Source organism: Pelodiscus sinensis, chromosome 8, assembly GCF_052426305.1.
Source record: "Pelodiscus sinensis isolate ZL-2025 chromosome 8, ASM5242630v1, whole genome shotgun sequence".
NCBI classification, from domain to species: domain Eukaryota; kingdom Metazoa; phylum Chordata; order Testudines; family Trionychidae; genus Pelodiscus; species Pelodiscus sinensis.
In genome coordinates this window covers 42,767,470-42,788,877 of record NC_143059.1, presented here as the reverse complement: position 1 = coordinate 42,788,877, position 21,408 = coordinate 42,767,470, and the positions used below count along the sequence as shown (strand labels likewise).

Here is a 21,408-nt window from a genome sequence, read left to right as displayed (position 1 = left end):
CTCCACCTCCTGCCTGTCTCTCTGTCTCTCTCTTTCTCTTCTCCTCTCCCTCCTGCCTCTCACTCGGGGGACCACGGAACCCAAACAACCGGTTGGGCTCCGTGCTCTCCGTGCTGCATGGGTAGCGCGGAACCCAAACGGTCGCTTGTGCCACTTGCTCCCCCGCGGCTGCCCGACTGAGCAGCGCAGAAGTCAGCCAAGCGCCACCGTGGGAAGCAAAGGGGGGCAGGGCGGTGATGTTCACAGAGAGAGCAGGGCCTGGAGTCGCTGTCACGCTGTACGTCACCGCCCCGCCCCCCTTCACCACCCACCATGGCACTCAGCTGACTTCTGCGCCGCTCAGCTAGGCCACCGCAGGGGAGCAAATGGCCGTTTGGGCTCCCCCACAGTGGCCCACCTGAGCAGCGCAAAAGTCAGCCAATCGTCATGGCGGGTGGCGAAGGGGGGTGGGGCGGTGACGTACAGGGTCAGGTCCCACCCCTTGGCCATGTACGTCACCACACCGCCCCCCTTCCCTTCCCGCCATGGCGCTCAGCTGACTTCTGTGCCACTCAGCCAGGACACCACGGGGGAGCAAGCGGTGCAACCAGCCATTTGGGCCCTGCGCTCCCCATGCAGCATGAGAGTGCTGCATGGGGACCGTAGCGCCCAAATAGCCGCTTGCACTGCTTGTTTCCCCGTGGCGGCCCGGCTGAGTGGCGCAGAAATCAGTCGAGCGCCACGGCGGGAGGCAACAGCGCCGCCCAGAGGGAATAGCCAGCATTTCAGCGTTACAGAGTCACAGACATTGGGCTAATATATATATGATATGATTGGGACTAATTTGGTTACAACTACTCAAGAGAAAGATCTTGGAGTCTTTGTAGATAGTTCTCTGAAAACATCCACTCAGTGTGCAACTTCAGTCAAAAAAGCAAATAGAATGTTAGGAGACATTAAAGAAGCGATAGAGAATAAAACAGAAAATATCTTATTGCCTCTATATAAAACCATGATACGCCCACATCTTGGATACTGCATACAGATGGGGTCGCCTCATCTCAAAAAAGATATATTGGCATTGGAAAAGGTTCAGAAAAGGGCAAAAAAATGATTAGGGGTTTGGAATGAGTCGCACACGAAGAGAAATTAAAAAGACTTAGACTTTTTATCTTAGAAAAGAGGAGACTAAGAGGTATATGATAGAGGTCTATAAAATCATGACTGGTATGGAAAAAGTGAATAAGGAAAAGTTATTTACTTATTCCCACAATAAAAGAACGAGGGGTCACCAAATGAAATTAATGGGCAGCAGGTTTAAAACAAATAAAATAAAGTTTTTCTTCGCTCAGAGCATAGTCAACCTGTGGAAATCCTTGCCAGAGGATGTGATGAAGGCTAGATCTTTAACAGGGTTCAAATAAGAGCTGGATAGATTCATGGAGGTTAGGCCCATCAGTGGCTATTAGCCAGGATAGGTAGAAATGGTATCCCTAGCCTCTATTTCTCTGGAGGTGGGTGACAGGGGAGGGATCACGTGAGGATTACCTGTTGTGATCCCTCCCTCTGGGGCATCTGGTATTGGCCACTATTAGCAGACAGGATACTAGGGTAGATGGCCCTTTGGTCTGACCCAGTATGGCCGTTCTTATGTTCTTATGACCACTTCAGCAGTCCTGACTCCAAGTACCTTAATAGGCAGCAGATCTAAAACAAACGAAAGGAAGTCTTTCTTCATGCAGCACATAGTCAACCTGTGGAACTCCTTGCCAGAGGATATTGTGAAGACCAGGACTTTAACAGGGTTCAAACAAGAACTAAATAAATTCATGGAGGATAGATCCATCAATATTTATTAGCTAGGATGGGTAAGAATGGCATCCCTAGCATTTGTTTGTCAGAGGCTAAAAATGGGTGACAGGAGAGGGATCATGTGATGATTATCTGTTCTGTTCACTCCCTTGGAGACATCCAACATTGGCCACTGTCGGAAGAAAGGATACTGGGCTAGATGGCACCTTTGGTCTGATCCAGTATGGCTGTTCTTATGTTCTTAATGTTTGAGAATCGCGGTTTATGCACTATTGCAGATAGAATAAAACTATTGTCATCACAATTACAGAGCTTTCTTAGGATCTGGTGAAACAGTGCTAAAAATGTGTATATTCCACTAGCTCCAACTGTTTTACCACCTGTTCTGGGAGATCCATTGTTCAGGGCTGATGTCTGCAATAGATGATAGTACTGATTTAGCTAGATCTTATTTAGCATGATTTGTGCTCAATGTACCAAGGGCAGCTAGTTGCTTCACTTCCACTGATAATGGGTGAAAAGTAGATTAAAAATTAAAGAGCAAATATCCTAGAGTGAAAAAAATCAAAGGAAATCCTTGTCTACTCCTAGTTCAAGCAGTGTGATAGAAAATGCTACTTTGAAGAAGAATCAGGAGCAGACCATAAAAAACAAAACAATGGTTACAGTCCATCTATTTCATTCCATTTATTTCTTAGATACAAACAGGGCTGTTGCTGAATCAGGGCCAAGACCATTAGCCAATTCAAAATAGATTTTTAATTGCTGCTCAACAGATGTCCAAGGAATAGAAAAACAAGTCAGATCTGTGGTGCAATAGAAAGTCCATACAGTGGGACTGGCCATGTAACTGCCTGCACTATGTTAATCTCAAGATGAATTCAAACTGGAACAGGTACAAAGAAGGGCCACTAGGATGATCCGAGGAATGGAAAACCTGTCTTATGAAAGGAGACTCAAGGAGCTTGGCTTGTTTACTTTAACCAAAAGAAGGCTGAGGGGGGACATGATTGCACTTTTTAAATATATTAGAGGGATAAATACCAGGGAGGGAGAGGAATTATTTAAGCTTAATACCAATGTGGACACAAGAACAAATGGATATAAGCTGGCTAGTAGGAAGTTTAGACTTGAGATTAGACGAAGGTTTCTAACCATTAGAGGAGTGAAGTTCTGGAACGGCCTTCCAAGGGAAGTAGTGGGGGCAAAAGATCTATCTGGTTTCAAGATTAAACTAGATGGGTTTATGAAGGGGATGGTTTGATGGGATAACAGGATCTTGGTATCTAATTGACCATTCATTATCAGTGGGAAATAGGTCAATGGAGGGATGATAGGAGTTACTATAGAGAACTTTCTGGGTGTCTGGCTGATGAGTCTTGCCCACATGCTCAGGGCTTAGCTGATCGCCATATTTGGGGTCGGGAAGGAATTTTCCTCCAGGGTAGATTGGCAGAGGCCCTGGAGGTTTTTTGCCTTCCTCTGTAGCATGGGGTACAGATCACAGCTAGAGGATCTCTGCATCTTGGGGTCTTCAAAGTATTTGAAGGCTTCAATATCTGAGATATAGGTGAGAGGATTATTCTAGGAGGGGTGGGTGAGATTTTGTGGCCTACACTGTGCAGGGGGTCAGACTAGATGATCATAATGGTCCCTTCTGACCCTGGAGTCTATGAGTCTATGAGTCAAGCCAATGATACTAGTGCTTCATTCTTCTGTAGCCAACTGACACATAAAATACACAAAATACAGATTATTTCCGTCAGCCTGTTTGCTGTTTGTATCATCTTTAATATCTTCAAGGAGCAAAGAGTCTCAGAGGGGAAGCCATATTAGTCTGTAACTTTAAAAACAATGAGCAATCCTGTGGCACCTTAGGGTCTGTCTATACTATGGGACAAAGTCAAATTAAGATGTGCAACTTTAGCTACGTTAATTGCGTAGCTGAAGTCTAAGTAGCTTAACTTGGCTTTTGGTGCTGTCTACACAGCAGGAATTTGAAGGAAGAACACTCTTCCTTCAACTTCCCTTAATCCTTGTGGAAACAGGGTTACCGGCATCGACTGGAGTGCCCCTCTCACTTCGCATTAGCTAGACTGCTAATTTGAACCCTGGAAGATCAACAGTGGCAGCTTTGATCTTCCTCTATAGTGTAGATGTGCCTTTAGAGACTAATAATCTGAAGAGGTTTTACCCATGAAAGCTCATGATATATATATATATATATATATATATATATATGCTGCCACATGACTACTCATTGTTTCTCAAGGAGCAAGATAGTCATTTCAGCCTATGTGCCTGTAGGAATATTATCTTAACTTTCAACAGTTCCTCTAGGATCTTGATTAACAGTGATGTCAGACTCCAGGGGTTATACTTCTCTGGTGCCTCACTGTGCATTTTCTTTATTGGTTTCCCTCCAGGGACTTCATACTTCCTTTTGAAGAGTAATACAAACTCTTTGGAACCCATTATCCCTGCTCTGCTCTGCCCTTCCCTTCAGAATTGTAGTGGGTTTGTAATTTGTATAGTCCTGGAGCTCAGTGAGTTTGGGAGGGGAGGGGGTGTAATATTTGTTTTAAGGTGACTGTTAATTCCTTTGGTTTCAAAACATCTGAATGAGAAATTATTCATAGTATCATAAGGCTAGAAGAGACCTTAGGAGGTCATTGAGTCCTATCTCCTGCCCAGAGCAGGATCAACCCCAACTAAATCATCCCAGCCAGGGCTTTGTCAAGTCAGGGCTTCAAAAAACTCCTAAGGATGGAGATTCCACCACCTCTGTAGGTAACCCATTCCAGTGCTTCAGCACCCTACTAGTGAAATAGTTTTTCCTAATATCCAACCAAGACCTCCCCCACTGCAGCTTGAGACCATTGCTCCCCGTTCTGCCATCTGTCACTACTGAGAACAGTCTTTCTCCATCTTCTTTGGAACCTCCCTTAAGGTAGTTCAAGGCTGCTGTTACATCCCCTTTATTCTTCTTGTGTGCAGATTTAATAAGCCTAGTGCCCTCAGCCTTTCCTCATAAATCATGTACCCCAGCTATCTAATCATAGGTTGGGAAACCCTGGGCTAGAATAAAGTGGTTGCATAACTGGTTGAATAACCATTCCCAGGGAGTAGTTATCAATGGTTCACAGTCACGCTGGAAGGGCACAACAAGTGGGGTTCACAGGAATCAGATCTGGGACCAGTTCTGTTCAATATCTTCATCAACAATTTGAATAATGGTATAGAAAGTACACCTACAAAGCTTCCAGATGGTACCAAGCTTGGAGGGCTTGCAAGTATTTTGGAGGATTGTATTATAATTCAGAATGATCTGGACAAACCGGAGAAATAGTCTGAGGTAAATAGGATGAAATTCAACAAGGATAAATGCAAAGTACTCTACTTTGACACATACAAAATGAGAAATGACTACCTGAAAAGAGTACTGCAGAAAGGAATCTAGGTGTCATAGTAGACCACAAATTAAGTATGGGTCAACAGTGTGACACTGGGATGTATTAACAGGAGTGTTGTAAGCAAGATATGAGACGTACTGATTAGGCTTCAAGTGAAGTATTGTGTCCATTTCAGGGAAGATTAAAGGAATTGGGTTTGTTTAGTCTGGAAAAGAGAAGACTGAGGCTATGTCTAAACTGCAGGCTTCTTTCAGAAAAAGCTTTTTTCGGAAGAGATCTTCCAAAAAAACTTCCAAAAGAGAGCGTCCCCACTGCAAAAGTGCATCAAAAAAGTGATCCGCTTTTTTGAAAGAGCATGACCAGACTGAATGGATGCTCTCTCGCATGTATTGTGATTGCTATGGACGTAATGGCCACCAGACCACCTGTGTTTTTTCATCTTTCCTCTTCCTCCAAAAGAACTCCCTCCTCCCCATCCACACACCTTTTTGCAAAAGAGCTCTTTTGCAAAAAGGCTTCTTCCTCATAGAATGTGGATTACCAATGCCAGAAAAACCCCTTTGTTCTTTCAGTTTTCTTATGGAAGAACGCAATTGCAGTGTAGACGTTCCTCAAATTTTGTCGGAAAAATGGCTGCTTTTCCGACAAAACTCTGTAGTGTAGACATGAGAGGGGACATAACAGCTTTTAAGTACCTACAAGGTTGTTACAAGAAGGAAGGAGAAAAAATATTCTCCTTAACCTCTGATGACAGGACAAGAAGCAAGGTTTAAACTTCAGCAAGGGAGATTTAGGTTGGACACTACAAAAAAGCTTCTCAACTGTCAGGGTGGTTAAGCACTGGAATAAATTGCAGGGAACAGGACCTGATGACATCTTACAGTTTCTTCCATTTCTATTATTCTAAGACTGCAAATACAGAGAACAGAAATGAGACCTATCACTCCTTCGTAAAGACAGCCAGATACATTCTACTGCATACAATGTGAGATAAACACAAAGTTATATAATATATTGGTCCATTAAAAGCAAGGAAAGATAGTTGCTCAATTTGCATCATTCCAACTCTAGAATTCCATATCACCAAAAGTTAGTTTCCACTCAACATTTAATTCCATTTTTAGACTAATTTACAGTAGATATATAATTAATATTGCCCTTGACTCTGCCACAGATTTTAATTTACTCTGGCTATGTTAATACTTATGCAAAGTAAACCTCTTACATAAAGAAAAGAATGACATTTTGTTTGTCGAGTGTACCAAGAGAACACGCAGAGATGGAAAGTAGGCTAAATATTTATTATTTCTAGGCCACTGTGTATACTATGTAAACAGACACCTGCTCTAATTCTACTTTTAGTCATCAGATGGAAGAATATGAATTACTGAAAAAAATCATCAAAATAAGGGAGTATCATGGATTAATTTTTTTAAAAAATCAGTTTGTGAGAAAAAAGAGATATTCTTCCACTTCCTTTAACTTGTCCCTTTAGAGAAATATGGTTAATTCTGCTGGCCCTCTCTTAAAAGGTTGAATATGTGCTGAATGCTAGGAATCGATTTCTCTCTGTAAGCCAATCAAAACTCTAGTTTATTTATTCACTGCTCTCAGATGTATTCAAAAGGATAACATGAATCTTATATCAGAGGGGTAGTTGTGTTAGTCTGAATCTGCAAAAGCGACGAGGAGTCCTGTGGCACCTTATAGACTAACAGATTTATTGCTTTTGTGGGCAAAGATCCACTTTGTCAGGTGCATCTGACAAAGTGGGTCTTTGCCCATGAAATCTTATGTTCCAATAAATGAATCTTATAAAATATTAAACCAGTTTCATATGTACACTTGATATATATGCCAACATTCCGGCATTCTTTGACAATCAGAGACAGGGATCACAATGGAATAGCTGGATAACAGGAACCTGAGTCCCAAATGAGGCAAACTAAAGTTCAAGTTTCCTGTTCTGAAAAATAGAAGTTATGTTAAAGGCAAACTGTTGTATTAAATTTAGAGGAAGAGATTTTCAGAGACTTTCAACTTCCATAAAATTTCATTAATGCAGAGACTTGGCTGATATCAGAGAAATGTGGAAAGTTTAATTTGGCTAATATTGAATTATAGGAAGAGTGTTTGATAATTAATTTACATGCATTAAAAATGGGATTGTTTTACAAACTGAAAACTGGCATGTAATAAGGACTTTGCCTTCTTTTTAAAAAAAAGATAGGTGAAGATAATGCTCAGAAATATTTACACTGTAAACAGTATTTCCAGTGCTCTTGACCACTATTTTGAACTGCACACACTCAGACAAATATGGTAATTCATTATTGCATTATTTAAGTCTGAAAGATGGAGAATGGAGACTTTTTTTACGTTTTCTAAGCCTCAGGCAGCATATTTACAAACCTCTTCAGAGCTCACCAGTTTCATTCATGGTGAACCTTGCTCCGCACCATTGTCCAGAAACAATAAGCCACCCCTTAACTTCTCATAGGCTGACCAATTTATAAAATTACAAATGCTAACAGAGAAATCAACCAAAGTAAATAAATACCAGGTGAGGCTGACTATTTTGGAATGACCATGGTGTGCATGTGTGTGTGTTTCTGTGACATAAGATTTTCTTTTCATTCTGCAGTCTGCTTCCTTTATGTTTTCCCTATGTTCCTATTTTCCATTTAACATTTTCTATAGTACCTTTATGGCTCTGAGTGGGTCACGCTGTAGTTCCCAACTTGAATGTATTGAAAATCCCTTCTCATTCAAAGTTCCCACTAGGCCCACTACCGGGGAAGGCATTTGCTATCACAGAACAAGATAGTGATGGGCTCTTATAGAGAGGTGAGAGAGCATAGAAGAGGCCTCCTCCTTGGCACATCCTGTCACAACACAGCACCAGTGCAAAAGGGTTTTAAATGAACTCCTCTTCCCATGTGTATCAGTTCAAAAAGAGTATGCCAAAGGCAAGACTCTGGCACTACCCTCTTCAAGTGTACAGCAGCTTTCCTTGTTATGTAAGGATGTGGGGCAGTGGTGGGAAACCTGAGGCCCGAGAGCCATGTGCAGCCCATCAGGGCTCTGTGTGCTGCCTGCAAGACATTTTTTTTTACCATTGCTCATGGACTCGGTTACCAGATTCCACTGGTTTCTGTCAGTGTCATTTTTTTCGTACTGGTATTACTAAAATGACTCGCACATAAAGCATGTGAAGTCAGGTACCGGCTGATTGCACACAACAGTAACTGTAAAAGCCATGTGCTGCCTCTGCATCCAATCAAAGCACTACTATGGAACAATCAGCCCCTCAAATCTAAATATGGAAGCACAGTTTGCAGCCTATTGATATGGAGGGCCACTTCTGCAACCCACTCACAAGCCTAGATTCCCATTGCTGATGTGGGGCATAAGTACTACAGAGACCAGAGGCCATCCTCCATTTTGGAGAGCATGATTCTGGCCTACCGAGGGGAGATAGGTCAGGAGCCAGCAGCAGCTCTGATTTTTGTGTTATGAAATGTTTGAATACAATATACAATTGTTAAATACAGATGCTCATTGCACCAATAAAAAAACCAGCAGACTCCATGGCAGCTCACAGAGTGACCTTGTGCACTAGGAAGTTATGTTACACCCCCTCAAAGCTTCCCCTGCATGCCAGAGAGCCTTGTGGAGAATTCTGAAGAAATACTTATAGAGCTCCCCGTAGGGCAATGTCCATCTGAGGCTATGTCTACACTATGGGGCTTTATGGGAAAAAGGTACGCAAATTGCACTCCACAATTTGCGTACCTTTTCCCGATATTTTTTTCGGAAGAAGCTGTTCCAAAATTTGGCCCATCTACACTGGGCCAAATTTAAGAAAAAAACCCTCTTTCAGAAGAGCCCTTCTTCCTCATAGGTGGAGGAAGACAGAGCTTCCGAAAGAGCATGTCTGTTCTTTAGAAAAAAAAAAACACACGGAAGAGCAGATGAGTTCCCTGGACACAATGGAGTTTTTCCAAGATACCTCCGGTATCCCGGAAAAAATCCATAGTCTAGAGAATCCACAATGCCAGGCAGTGGCTAATGGCACAACTGAATCAGTAGGGGTGTGTCTAGACTAGGCATAAAGGAGCGGTCAACAAAGGCTTCCCTTGTCGACTGAGCCGCATCTAGACTGCCACACTGTGCCAGATCAGCTGATTGTTGGCACAGCGTGGTGGCCATTTTTATTTTAATTAAGCAGGGATTATGTAAATCCCCGCTTCATTGACTGTGTCGGGTAAACTACTTTACATGGCTCCGTCGACAGAGCCATGTAGTCTAGACACACTCTAGGATACCAGGTTTCTGGGGGCTTTTTCTCATGTTCCAAAATATGGGATTTGCCTCCACCATCATCCCAAAATGATTATTGGTGGTCTATTTGATAAAATAAGTGTTTGCTCCGAGAATCCAAATGAGGGCCAGACCTGTTGTATGTGATTGGCATGTTTAAGTCGCTGTGCGTGGTTACTGTAATGCTTAAGATATGGAACATTCTAGATCCAGAATTCAGAAAAGCTTTGTCAGCTAGAAGCAGTTACAGATACAGATGTGAGGCAACTGACCCCAAGAATAAAGATGTGCCAATTAGTTATTAAGGGGCTCACTCACTTAGTACTTATATTTGTAGTACTATTTTGAATCAATTAAAGTCATTGTTAAATTAAAGGCATGACTAAATTTAGGAGGGAGCATGTAGATCACTTGATAGTTTATAACAGAGGTGGGGAACCAAAGGCCCTGGATTCAGCCCCTGAGGCTCAGGGCTCTCTCCTCCCGCCCCACTATTGAGGAGCCCATGCTGGAGCACACAAAATCTATTAGGCTGGGCCCCATGAGACTCTGGTGTGCAAGAGGATATGTGGGGAGTATTCTTCTCCTTCTCAATCAGGGGCCACGTCAGTGAATTCAGTGGCCCCCAACCCAAAAAAGATTCCCAACCCCTGGTTTATAGGATTTAAATTCACCTCACCACTGCTTCTATAGTTACCCTTTAACAGGTTCCTGCCAGCGCAAACACTCTCCACTGTGGAGTCATTGATAACTGGAAAAACTGGGCCTCTCGCACAAACTTAGATGGGTATTTCTCCTTTTGCCATGTTTAAGGGTGGGACTCTTTCCAGAGATACAAAACACAATTCAGCAAGAACTGCAGATGGCAGAAGTTCTAAGGGCCAGGCATCCCTTATGCCTGGAATTCCCACAATACTCTAGACAGATAGAAAGGCATATGACTGTAATGAAATCTGTACAGCTTCCCCACCATTTCATTTCCAACTTCTGGTGCTTTGTTTAGTTTCATTGCCACTCCCCTCACTGTCTTTGCTTTTGGCATTGTTCCTAAAATTGTTTATATTATAAGCACCACACCCAACTCTGACTTCATTAATCTCTGAACAGACTGTGGATTCTTCTACACCCCTACTAAACTCTGCACACAGCTAGAGGATTTTTTAAAGAACAACTGCCCAGAAACTCACACCAGGCCCATTCTTTCTAAGCGATTAAAAAAAATCCTTACAAAGTATGTATAATATCTGCAATACAGTGTCAATCTTTCAAGTGTCTGGAGAGAGAATCTCTTTATTACATAGATCATGCTGAAAATAAAACAGACTTTTCTCTATCTTTCAACCTGGTGTAAATGAAAATATTAACTGAAAGCATATAAACACACTTTGTTCCTCATCTCTCTCTCTCCCCTTTTTATTTTAATTTTGGAAAGAATTTAAGGAACAATGTGCATGGAAGAAGCTATACATGACAAAGTCACTAAACATGCTCTTTGAGTGGATAGTGTGTCACAGGAAAGAATTATGATGAGCACGTGATAAATCATTCCCTTTCAGTTTCACATAAACTCATCACATGCTCAGCCATCTCTGGGGCAGTCTGGCTGGTCCTTAATCACAGTCAGATATTTACAGAGCACAGACAAGTCCTTCTTTCTTGATCTACTTCATCAACCATTCCAATTTGTGCCATATACATTCTAGTTTTCCTCTCACCAGACACTTTGAAAGAGCTACCCTTCTGTACTCAGAGAATTTAAAAAATGGGTTACTTATCACTTTTTTTAGAAACAAATATATAGGAAAAGTTGTAGGATATTACTTTTTCATGTGCATATAGTTCTTGCTCAAACATTCCAGGAAAATAACCCCTTCGCATAATCATTACCTGTTTCCTGTAAGTGTACTATTTGCAAGTACTGGGACGAGGCCTGCCCAAAGCTAGATGTCTACCCCCTCCACTGAAGGGGAGGAATCATTGGACACAGGTTGCAAGTCAGTATTAGAGATGACAACAGGGACGGAGGTGAAGGTTAAAAGTTGGGATCCAGAGAGGGACACCGAGTGTGGAATCCTGGCAACACCCACTGCTCCTCAAAGTGTCTAAAGAGTCAGTGGACAATGCCCAGAGGAACTATGCCAGGAGGTGTGATCAGACAAGGGACTGAAAATAGCCCCTCCCCCCGATAGAAGACACCCTTGCACATCCTGTGTCCTCTTCCTGGTGTGCAGGATAGGCCCTTGGCCAGCCCTTGGAGGAAGCTAATAAGAAGGTCTTATGACATTTTGGAGCCACAAGTGGGGTGTGCATGAATTTAATGATTCAGGGAGAAATGCAGCCAGAACCTTAGAAAAATGTTCTGAAGGAGCTGGAAGAGGGGCCATAACCTAATGTACCCTAAATAGACATGCACCAGAGTCTCCTTCTCACTACAGAAAAAACTGGTTTCAGAGGAGTTTGTGAACCATGCCAGATACACCTTTCCTCCAGCTAATACCCTCAGCAGTCATAGAATCAGAATGAAGACTTAAAGCCTCTGCCTTCAAGAGGCCTCCAATCTAAAGATGCAGGACAGTTCTAACGACAGCAGCTCAAGACTATCCATTCCTCAGGAAGAGTATGAGGAGCACAGAATCAATCCTGCCAGTGTCCCAGAGTTTGTGACCTGTGCTATCCTTTGGATTGGTTAATTGGGTAGCTATTCCAAGCATGTGTGGCACTGCGAAATTAGGCACAAAATGGGGAATGGAGCCGCAGAGATCAATCTATGAAGAATTTTTTAGGAGTATCCAAACCCTTCCCCTACAGCTTGCAGAATGTAACACATCTCTTTGGCAGAAATCCAAAAATTTTGCAAAAGAAGCTCGTAGATGGAGAACTACCATATTGAATGTGTACTGAAGTCAGTGGGCTTTTGATCAAATCCTAAATCAGTTACATTAGATCAAAGTATTACAGACCAGAAGATATTAGACTGTTGTGTGACATTGGTAAAGAATAGAAGGGAAAAGGCTGCACTAGTACTTGAGGCTCCAGCAATGGCAGGGAATTTTTTAAGTGAGATATGTCCAGATAATCTCAGCAAGTGACCTGCCTCCACATGATCAAGAGGAAGGCAAAAAATAAAAACAAAAAAACCCACCCCAAGGTCACTGCCAAGCTTATTTGGAGGAGATTTCCTTCACAGCCCCACATATGGCAAAGGAATAGACCATAATCATGTGTGAAAGAACCAGTCAGCCAAGCACCTGAGAATGTTCAGGAATATCTCAGAGCACTGACCCACCCTGTCTAGTCTCCCATCTCCAGTCATAGCAATCTTGGATGCATCAAAAGGGGGAGACAAAATCAATCACATCACATTGGAGTACATGGAAGGCGGAAATCCCTTTCTAACCCCGCCTGGTGATCAGCTGATACCCTGAAGCACAAGCTTATGGGAACGCAAAGCACAAACCAGAAGTGAGCCTGAGGGCTGTTGAGCCTTACCTCCATTCATCACAAGTTCCACTCATCTGTTTATACAGATCTTTCCTAAAATGAAGTTGTTTGCACCCACAACTCCTATTGAGAAGCTTTTTCAGAAACCTCACTCCTCTGACGGTTAGAAACCTTCTCCTGATTTCCAACCTGAATTTGTTCATGGCCAGCTTAATTATTCCAATACTACATTGTCCTTTAAATAACTTTTCACCGTCTTTGGTGTTAAATCACCTGATGTTTTTATAGAAAGCAACCTTATCCCCTTCAGCTTTCTTTTTGCAAGGCTAAACAAGCAAAGCTATTCCAGTTTCCTGTCATATGATAAACTGTTCATTCCCCTGATCGTCTCCCCTACTAGCTCTTCTGGACACCTGCTTCAGTTTCCATTCATCTTGCTGGGACATGGGTGACCAGAATTATACACAGTGTTCCAAATGGAGTCTTACCAGTGTCTTGTACAATGGCATTAATGCTTCTGTCTCTACTGGAAATTCCTTGATCTGTCTTTTTCACAACCTCAGCTCAATGGTGGCTTATAGTTGACCTATGATCAACCCACAGACCTAGATCACTCTCCTCTTCTGTTGCTTCCAACTGATGGCACCCCAGTGTAGTAGGGGTCACTCACTGCCACTGTGCCTCTTGCTGGTCACCCCAGGAATTAGCTCTGACCCTGAGCAGGCTGGCTTCTCCTGGCTGCTGTCTTGCCCATCTATGTTCCATTCTCCACTGTGTGTCTGTGGACCCATGTCACTCCCTGGATCACAGTGTCCTTTTCAGGATGCTGCCCTCAGGTCTCTCACCCCCTTCTGGGGGTATATCTGCAGTCCTCGCTCTGTGCCCTTGCCTCAGGGACAAGCTGCGATCTGTATGGGCCACTCTCCCTGGTGGCAAGGTGTGGTGTAATGAGTGAGGAGGAGAGCCCAGGCCACCCATTACTCTGGGTCACTCTAGCAGAGTCTTGTCCTGCCTTCCTTCACTCTCCCTGAACGACTCACATTCCCTTGTGACCCTTGCACTTTGTATGAGTTAATTTCATCCCAGTGCTTATGGTCACCTAGACCAGTGTTTCTCAACCTCTTTTTATAAAGTACCCCTTTTTTTAAAAAAAATATAAGTACCCCCAGAGCCAGGCACCTCACTCTAACCCAATGCCCCTCCCCTCCCCCAGAGCCAGGCACTGGAGGTATGAGTAACCCTACCTCTGAAGTGCCCACTCCTGCCACCCAGCCCTGCCTCGGCGGCTTGTCTACAGGGAGCAAATGGCCCACCAGTGCCAGGCTCATTGTGTGAAGCTGTGCGCTCCCACCCCAGCCCGGCACCCCCTAGTGTGGTGCCTGGGGGCAACTTCCCCCTCTTGTCCCCTCTTGCTATGCCACTGATGCAGGGGGAGGGGTGCTTTGGGATAAAGCTTATTGCCCCTTCACCACCTTTTAGCTCCTCTCTGCAGCACCATGGGGAAGGGGCAATGGGGATGCATTGTACTGAGCTGCTGGTGGGGATGGGGGTGGGGGTGGGGGTAATGTGTGTCTCCACGTTCAGCTGCCGTTTCTGCTGGAGCACCCCGGGGAGGCTGCCGGAGAGGAAACAACTAAGAGAGGTGGCCGTGAAAGTGATTTTTTTCTCCCTGCCCAAACCTGCCGCCCAACTCGGAACTGAGTCTCACCAGAGCCGCTGCCATAGCCACACGCTATGCGCTGGGGCACATGTGTAAAGTGGCTGTTAATGTCCGGGCGCATGGCTCCATACATTCAATTTGACAGGCATGTGCCGCCACCTCTTCCCCTTTGCAGGGCAAAATCCCGGACATTTTTTGCAAAATGCCACTTGTGTTGAGGTACCCCCCAGACTTCTCTAATGTACCCCCAAGGGTACACATACTACTGGTTGAGAAACACTGATATAGAGCTTCCTGTATAATAATCCAATCCTCCTCTGTATTGACAGTGCCTCCCAACTTTGCATCACCAACAAATTTCATTAGCACACTCCTACTTTTTGTGCCATGTTCATTAATAAAATTATTGAAAAAGATTGGTCCTAAGACTGACCCTTGAATAACTCTACTAGGGTATGTCTACACTGCCACCCTAGTTCAAACTAGGGTGGCTAATGTAGGCATTCAAAGTTGCAAATGAAGCCCGGGATTTAAATATCCCGGGCTTCATTTGCATCTTGCCGGGCGTCGCCATTTTTAAATCCCCCTTAGTGTGGACTCCGTGCCCGCGGCTACACGCGGCACGGAGTAGGTAGTTCGAATTAGGCTCTTTAATTCGAACTACTGGAGGTGTACCGGTAGTTCGAATTAGAGAGCCTAATTCGAACTACCTACTCCGTGCCGCATGTAGCCGCGGGCACGGAGTCCGCACTAAGGGGATTTAAAAATGGTGGCGCCCGGCAAGATGCAAATGAAGCCCGGGATATTTAAATCCCAGGCTTCATTTGCAACTTCGAATGCCTACATTAGCCACCCTAGTTCGAACTAGGGTGCAAGTGTAGATATACCCCTAGTTATCACCAACCAGTCTGATAGTTCACTTTTCAGCACAACCTGTTGCATTCTCCACTTATCCATTGTATTCTTGTACTAATCTCCATCATCTCTAATTTAACTAATAATACCCCCATGTGGCAGTGTGAAATGCTTTATAGAAGTCAAAGTAGATTAGACCTACTACATTTCTCTTATCTAATAAGCCAGTTATCTTCTCGAAAAGGAATGTCAGGTTAGTCTGGCATGATTTATGTTTGCTAATCCCATGTTGCATTGCATCCTCCTTTCCACCTACCTCCAAAATTTTAAATATTCTTTTTTTTTCACATTTTGTTCCCAAAACTTGCATATTATTGAGGTGAGACTAACAGACTTGCAGTTGCCTGCATTATTTTTTCTCACTCTTTCTTAAATATACGAATTAACTTAGTTAATGGTACCACTCCTGACTGAAAAGATGTATTGAAAATCTTTACTACTGGACCAACAATCTCACATGCCACTTCTTTTAATATTGTGATAGAAATTTTCTGTCTCCTCCTGCACCCTTTTAAGTTAATTAATCTCTAAGTTTTCCTTCTGCATCTGAGATGGTCATTTCCATGTCTATACACTCATTTAATTAGCAACCCTGCCTTCTGCCACATATTCTACATCATCATCCTTCTTGAAAACCAAAGCAAACTATACATTTAATTTTGGGGCTACACCTAGATTTATCTTTAATGTCCTCCCTAGCCCATTGTAGAGTGGTCTAATCTCATCCTTCCTTATTCTCTTTCATTGGAAAAAATATTACTTCAGCTTGGCTTTTAACAATTCTCATTTATTCCTACTTTTTAATGCAAAATCTATAGCTTTCTTTTTTGAGGTTTCCCATTCTCTAGAATTTCTCTGCTTATTCCTAATAAATTCTCTGCTTCTTAACTCTCTTCTGGGGTCTGATTATTCATCCAACTGGGCCTGAAACCTTTCCCTACAAGTTTCTCCCCCTTATTTGGATGCAAAATTTTAACTAGTTTTTGCATTACATCACTTGTGGGTGGTTGAAAGACTGACGAAGAAAACAATCATTTCTTACCTCCAGGAATAATCATGCCCTATCATTATTAGTAGCATTTATTCTCCAATCTGTATCTGGCCAGTCAGTCTTCCATTATGGCATAGTTCCCAATACAGGTTGAACCTCTCTAGTCCGGCACCCTCAGAACCTGACCAGTGCCAAACTAGGGAAGTTGCTGAACCACAAGAAGGTCAATAGTGTCTAACAGAATTACCAACACTTCCATTGCTTATTGGGCTCTTAGAAGACATTGAGGGGTAAATTAAAGCTAAATAATAGCACAGAACACTGAGAGCCAGGCCTTGTGGCTGTAAACAAACTTTGTGGGACCACAGGAAACTTGGCCACACCCATGATAAGTGGACATCTGGCTAACCAAAATCATGCTGGACCCCTAATATCTTCCCAGTAAAACTCGTCTTGCAGACCTTCCCCAAAGTGATTTCAGCCTAAAGAGATTCCAATTATTCCATATGATCACTTATTTCTTTACAGTTCATGACAACTTTGATGTACAATGTTACCCCACAATCTTTCTTTCTCTCTCCTAAACAGTGTATATCTTTCAATATTTGTTTTCCAATCCTGGGTGCTATTCCTCCATCTTCTTGAAAATCCTTTTCCCGTGGACTTCATCTGTGGACCTCTAAAATATTTCCAGTGAAGTTGTGGAACCTTTTGGAAATCGTAAACACAGTCTGTGGAGCCCCAGTGGTCTGGGGAGCAGAGATTGAAAATCACTGCACTATAATATCCAGTTTAGCCTACTGTACCAGCAATTCCAGGATCTCCATTTCTTTCCCCAGTGTCCTTGCATTCAAGTATATGTATTTCAGTTGATGTTTCCCTCCCACATCTCCCAGTTTTCTAGTTGGATTAGTTACGGTTCATTCACTAACTATCACCTTCTTGAATTCTACTCCAATCAATATTTGTACTTTCTTTCACCCTGCTATCCATACTCTAAGAATGTTAACTAGCGGTTAATTGACTAGTTGAGTAGTCGATGGAATTTCCATCGACTACTCGACTAGTTGATAGGCACTTCCACATTCTTCCTTGGAAATGTAGAAGAGCCCCCGCAGAGGAATGCAGAACTCCGCGTGCAACCAGGGGCTAGTGGGTAGTCCCACTGAGTACGAGCTGCAAGCGGGTGCCAGCTTTGAAATGCACAAGAATCCCCAGCACGATCCAGAGTCCCCCGCTGACTCCGCGCTCCATGCTGCGCTGCTACTTTGAAATGCCACGCAGAGTTGGGGTCAGTTGGGGACCCCAGCAGCATTTCCACTGAACCTGGGATCAGCTGGCGAGTCCCAAGCTGACCCTGGACTCCACATGCGCAGCACCACACAGCTGATCCCAGGGTCATCTATACAGTGCTGCCCCTATGAAATACCTAGGGGCCGCGCATGGAGCCCCGGGTCAGCTGGGGACTCCCCAGCTGATCCTGGGCTCCAGTGCAGCATTTCTGCAGAACCCGGGATCAGCTGAGGATTCAGCTGACCATGGGTTCCACGTGGCATTTCCTCGGAACCTGGGGTCAGCTGATCCTGGGTTCTGTGTGCTCGGGAGGGGGTGAGGTGTTTCACACTCCTGAGCCAGAATATTACAGCACTGTAAAGTGCCGGTGTGGACTTGACCTGAAGAGCACCTGAGCTTCTGCTTCTTTAATCATCTTACCACAGCCAAGCATTGTTTCCTGATCCATTCCAGTGATAATCTAGCAGTGCCATACACCCTATCAAGCAGCACAATCTATGTATCCCCACCTCCCCCCCCATCTGGATCCTTTTCAGCTTCTCGTCCACCTCTCATATCCTTGCTCCTGAAATACAGTAAACTCAAGGGCGCAATTTTGGGAGCACAAGGGAGGCAGCCGCCATGTGTACCGAGACATGGCTTCTGTGCATGCCTGTCACACCTAACTAGTAAAAAGAGGGAGCAGAGGAGTAATTCACAAAATCTGTGTACTTTGTCCTTGCTCTCCAATTGTCTGGGGAACAGGAAGAAAAGCAAGCAGCATCCCAGGACACGTGGTTGCAGCCCCCCTGCTCTCCCAAAATTGAGCCCTTGAGTAAACTCTTCTTTCCTCTGGAACTGTTGAGTCTCATGAGTGTGGAAAATCCCCAATCATATAGTCACTTTCTCGTGCTGGTATTCATCCATCGTATGTTGTTTTTCTGTCCCCTGTATGTCATCATTATCTTTCCTTAGGCTCTGGTCCCTGGCTATCTCCATCGTCGCTTCCTCTCTCCAGCAGGGACTAGTTCTGGTATCCTTTCTTTTCTTCCTGACCACCCCATCTCCTGCCTGGTTTTGCTCCTCATTCCCAATGCAGCAAACGTATTATTCAACTTGATTTCACCAGCACTAGCTGGTCTCTTCCTCTGCCTTATTCAGAATTTTTCCTGTGGCCTTTTAATGAAACTTTAGCTAATTGCAGTGCAATTATAGTTGACATTACTTTGATCACTGGGCAGTATAACAGTAGCTATTATGATGTATACAGTATATATCAAAACACACACTTGCAGTATTCTCAAAGAAAGCAACCAGTGAGTATGTTTAACAAGAGACAAAGGCATATCTCAGAAGTGTGATGAAAAAATGGATTTTTTTTCAGTTTCACTGACAATTTCGATAGGGGGGAAAGAAGAAGAATCGGGAAAAAAATAATTTTGTATTGAAGTAAGCTTTTTAAAAAAATTTTCATGAATCAAAACATTGAAAAAATACTTGGTTTCTAATTAAATGTTTTGTTTGACATAAAATGACACATTTAATTTAAGATTTCATGTGCTTGAATTTTTAAAATAAAATTTAAGGACATTTTGAAATGAAAAGATATTGTGAACTGAAAAATTGAAATGTTACCTTTAAAATGTTTAAAAATTCCTGAAAAAAACCTACCCAATACTTTGTTTGTTTTGAAGACAAAGAGGAGCCACAAACAATTCAATGAAACCTATATACATTTATGGAATTTGGTAATCACCAAATCTCCATTTTTTTACTGCAGTATGTTTTGCCCAAAAGGCTGAAGTAATGTACCTAGATCAAGCAAAGCACTCCAACAACTTCCTAATGGGCTTCTTCGATAGCTTCTTCAATAGCGAAATTAAATATGGAATGAGATGATAACATCAATGCTAATGATTGTATGCAGACTTTCAAAAACACCATTTTTTAAAAACCCATTTATTCTTCCTGTTGGTCATGATACAATCTTCAGATCAAATCTAATATGATTTAATTTTTTCTCTTAGATTATTCTGAAGAGAAAATAAAGAAAACTAAATAAAATGGTCTCTCTTTAAGTTTATATTAGGCTATGCTTTCCCTATTAATCTTCTAACTCATTAATTATTATTATTATTATTATTATTTATTATTAGAAGACAATCTTTCTATTAAACGGCACCATTCTTGTCTGTCTGTTATGGGATTTTCAACTTGCTGCTCCTGTGCATGCGCCAATGTGGCTGCCCCCGACAGCTCCTTCAGGTGTGCTCTGTCGCCTGGCCATACAGCTCCACTCCAGCTCCTCCTAGCAGTTAGCAACACCTTGAATCATACTTAGCCATCCAATCTTTCTCCTAAATTGCTAGCTTAAAACTTTATTTTTGACTTTTTGGTGGACTTTTTGATTATTTTGAGTCTTTTAGTACGCTGTTAGAAAGACTGGCTGTTTAAAAAGTTTTTTTTATTATTTTGAGTCTTTTGGTGCGCTTTTAGAAAGAGTGTCTTTTTAAATTTTTTTATTTTCCTTATAAAATAGATATGATTACAAAGAGGTATCTTTGTGTCCTTGGAGTCACCTTGGGTGCCTAAATCTTTTTTTTTTTTTTTTTTTATAAAAATTAAAGCTGAATTCTTAAGTGATACTCAAAATCCCTTACTCTTGGGGATATTCCTACTGAAATCAATAGCACTAACTAACATTCAAATAAATAGTCTTTAGCCATGAACATCTGATCATGTAACCATAGTCTAGTTCATGGGTTCTCAGCCTAGCAGTCATGGCTAGAGTTGGGTGAAGTTTTTTGGACAAATCAGTTCAAAACAGTTTTGAACAATTTAAAAGATTTTTGAACAAATCAGTTCAAAACAGTTTTGAACAATCTAAAACATTTTACATGACTATCACAAATAGTTTTGGCTTTTTTTTTTTCTTGATTTTGGCCCTAGTCACAAAATAGCTGGAGGAGAACGAGGTCATGGTGATCCTCATTTATAATTTTTAGGATTCAGGGTCCAATCCCTCTCTGCCTAACACAGCAGGGATGTGAACTTGGGTCAGGCAGAAGGAATGAAAATGGCTCTGTAGCCTTGTGGTTATTACATTCTTTTGGGTGGTGGTGACCCTGTCCCTGCTCTAATGCTTATTAATGTATTTTATACAAAGATGACCAGCTTCAGAAGAAAACTCTTCAGCCCCATAGTTAGGGTGCTTTCGGATGTTTTCATTTGAACTATTTTGTTAACTTGAACTGGACTTTTTTTTTGATTTGCAAACATTTGTCAGGAATTTTCTGAATCATTTTGGGTAAAATAAAAATTAAGGGGTCGGGAGGAGAGACTGCTTGCAAATTATTTGCCCAGCTGTAGTCATGACTATGCAAGAGGACTGTTAGATGGGATAAGAAGCAGGGTTGGTAAAATTGTTTCTCTGTTGTAACATGGGGAGCATGGTATGGAGGCGATTGAGAAGCACTGATCTAGATGATTTCTAAAGGTTAGAAACTGTATTAGAAACCAGAGAGCATTCACACCACACATGTAGAAAACAGTCAATCTATTTTCTGAAAAAAATGTTTAGTGGATTCAGGAGCTTCACTTTA

General features: G+C 42.5%; 1 protein-coding gene across 1 annotated transcript in view; it reads left to right on the top strand.

Annotated features, from left to right (window-relative positions):
- BLNK (B cell linker) overlaps positions 1–21,408 on the top strand; it is a 186,879-nt gene that overhangs the window by 120,904 nt on the left and 44,567 nt on the right. The gene's annotated exons all lie outside the window — the stretch shown is intronic.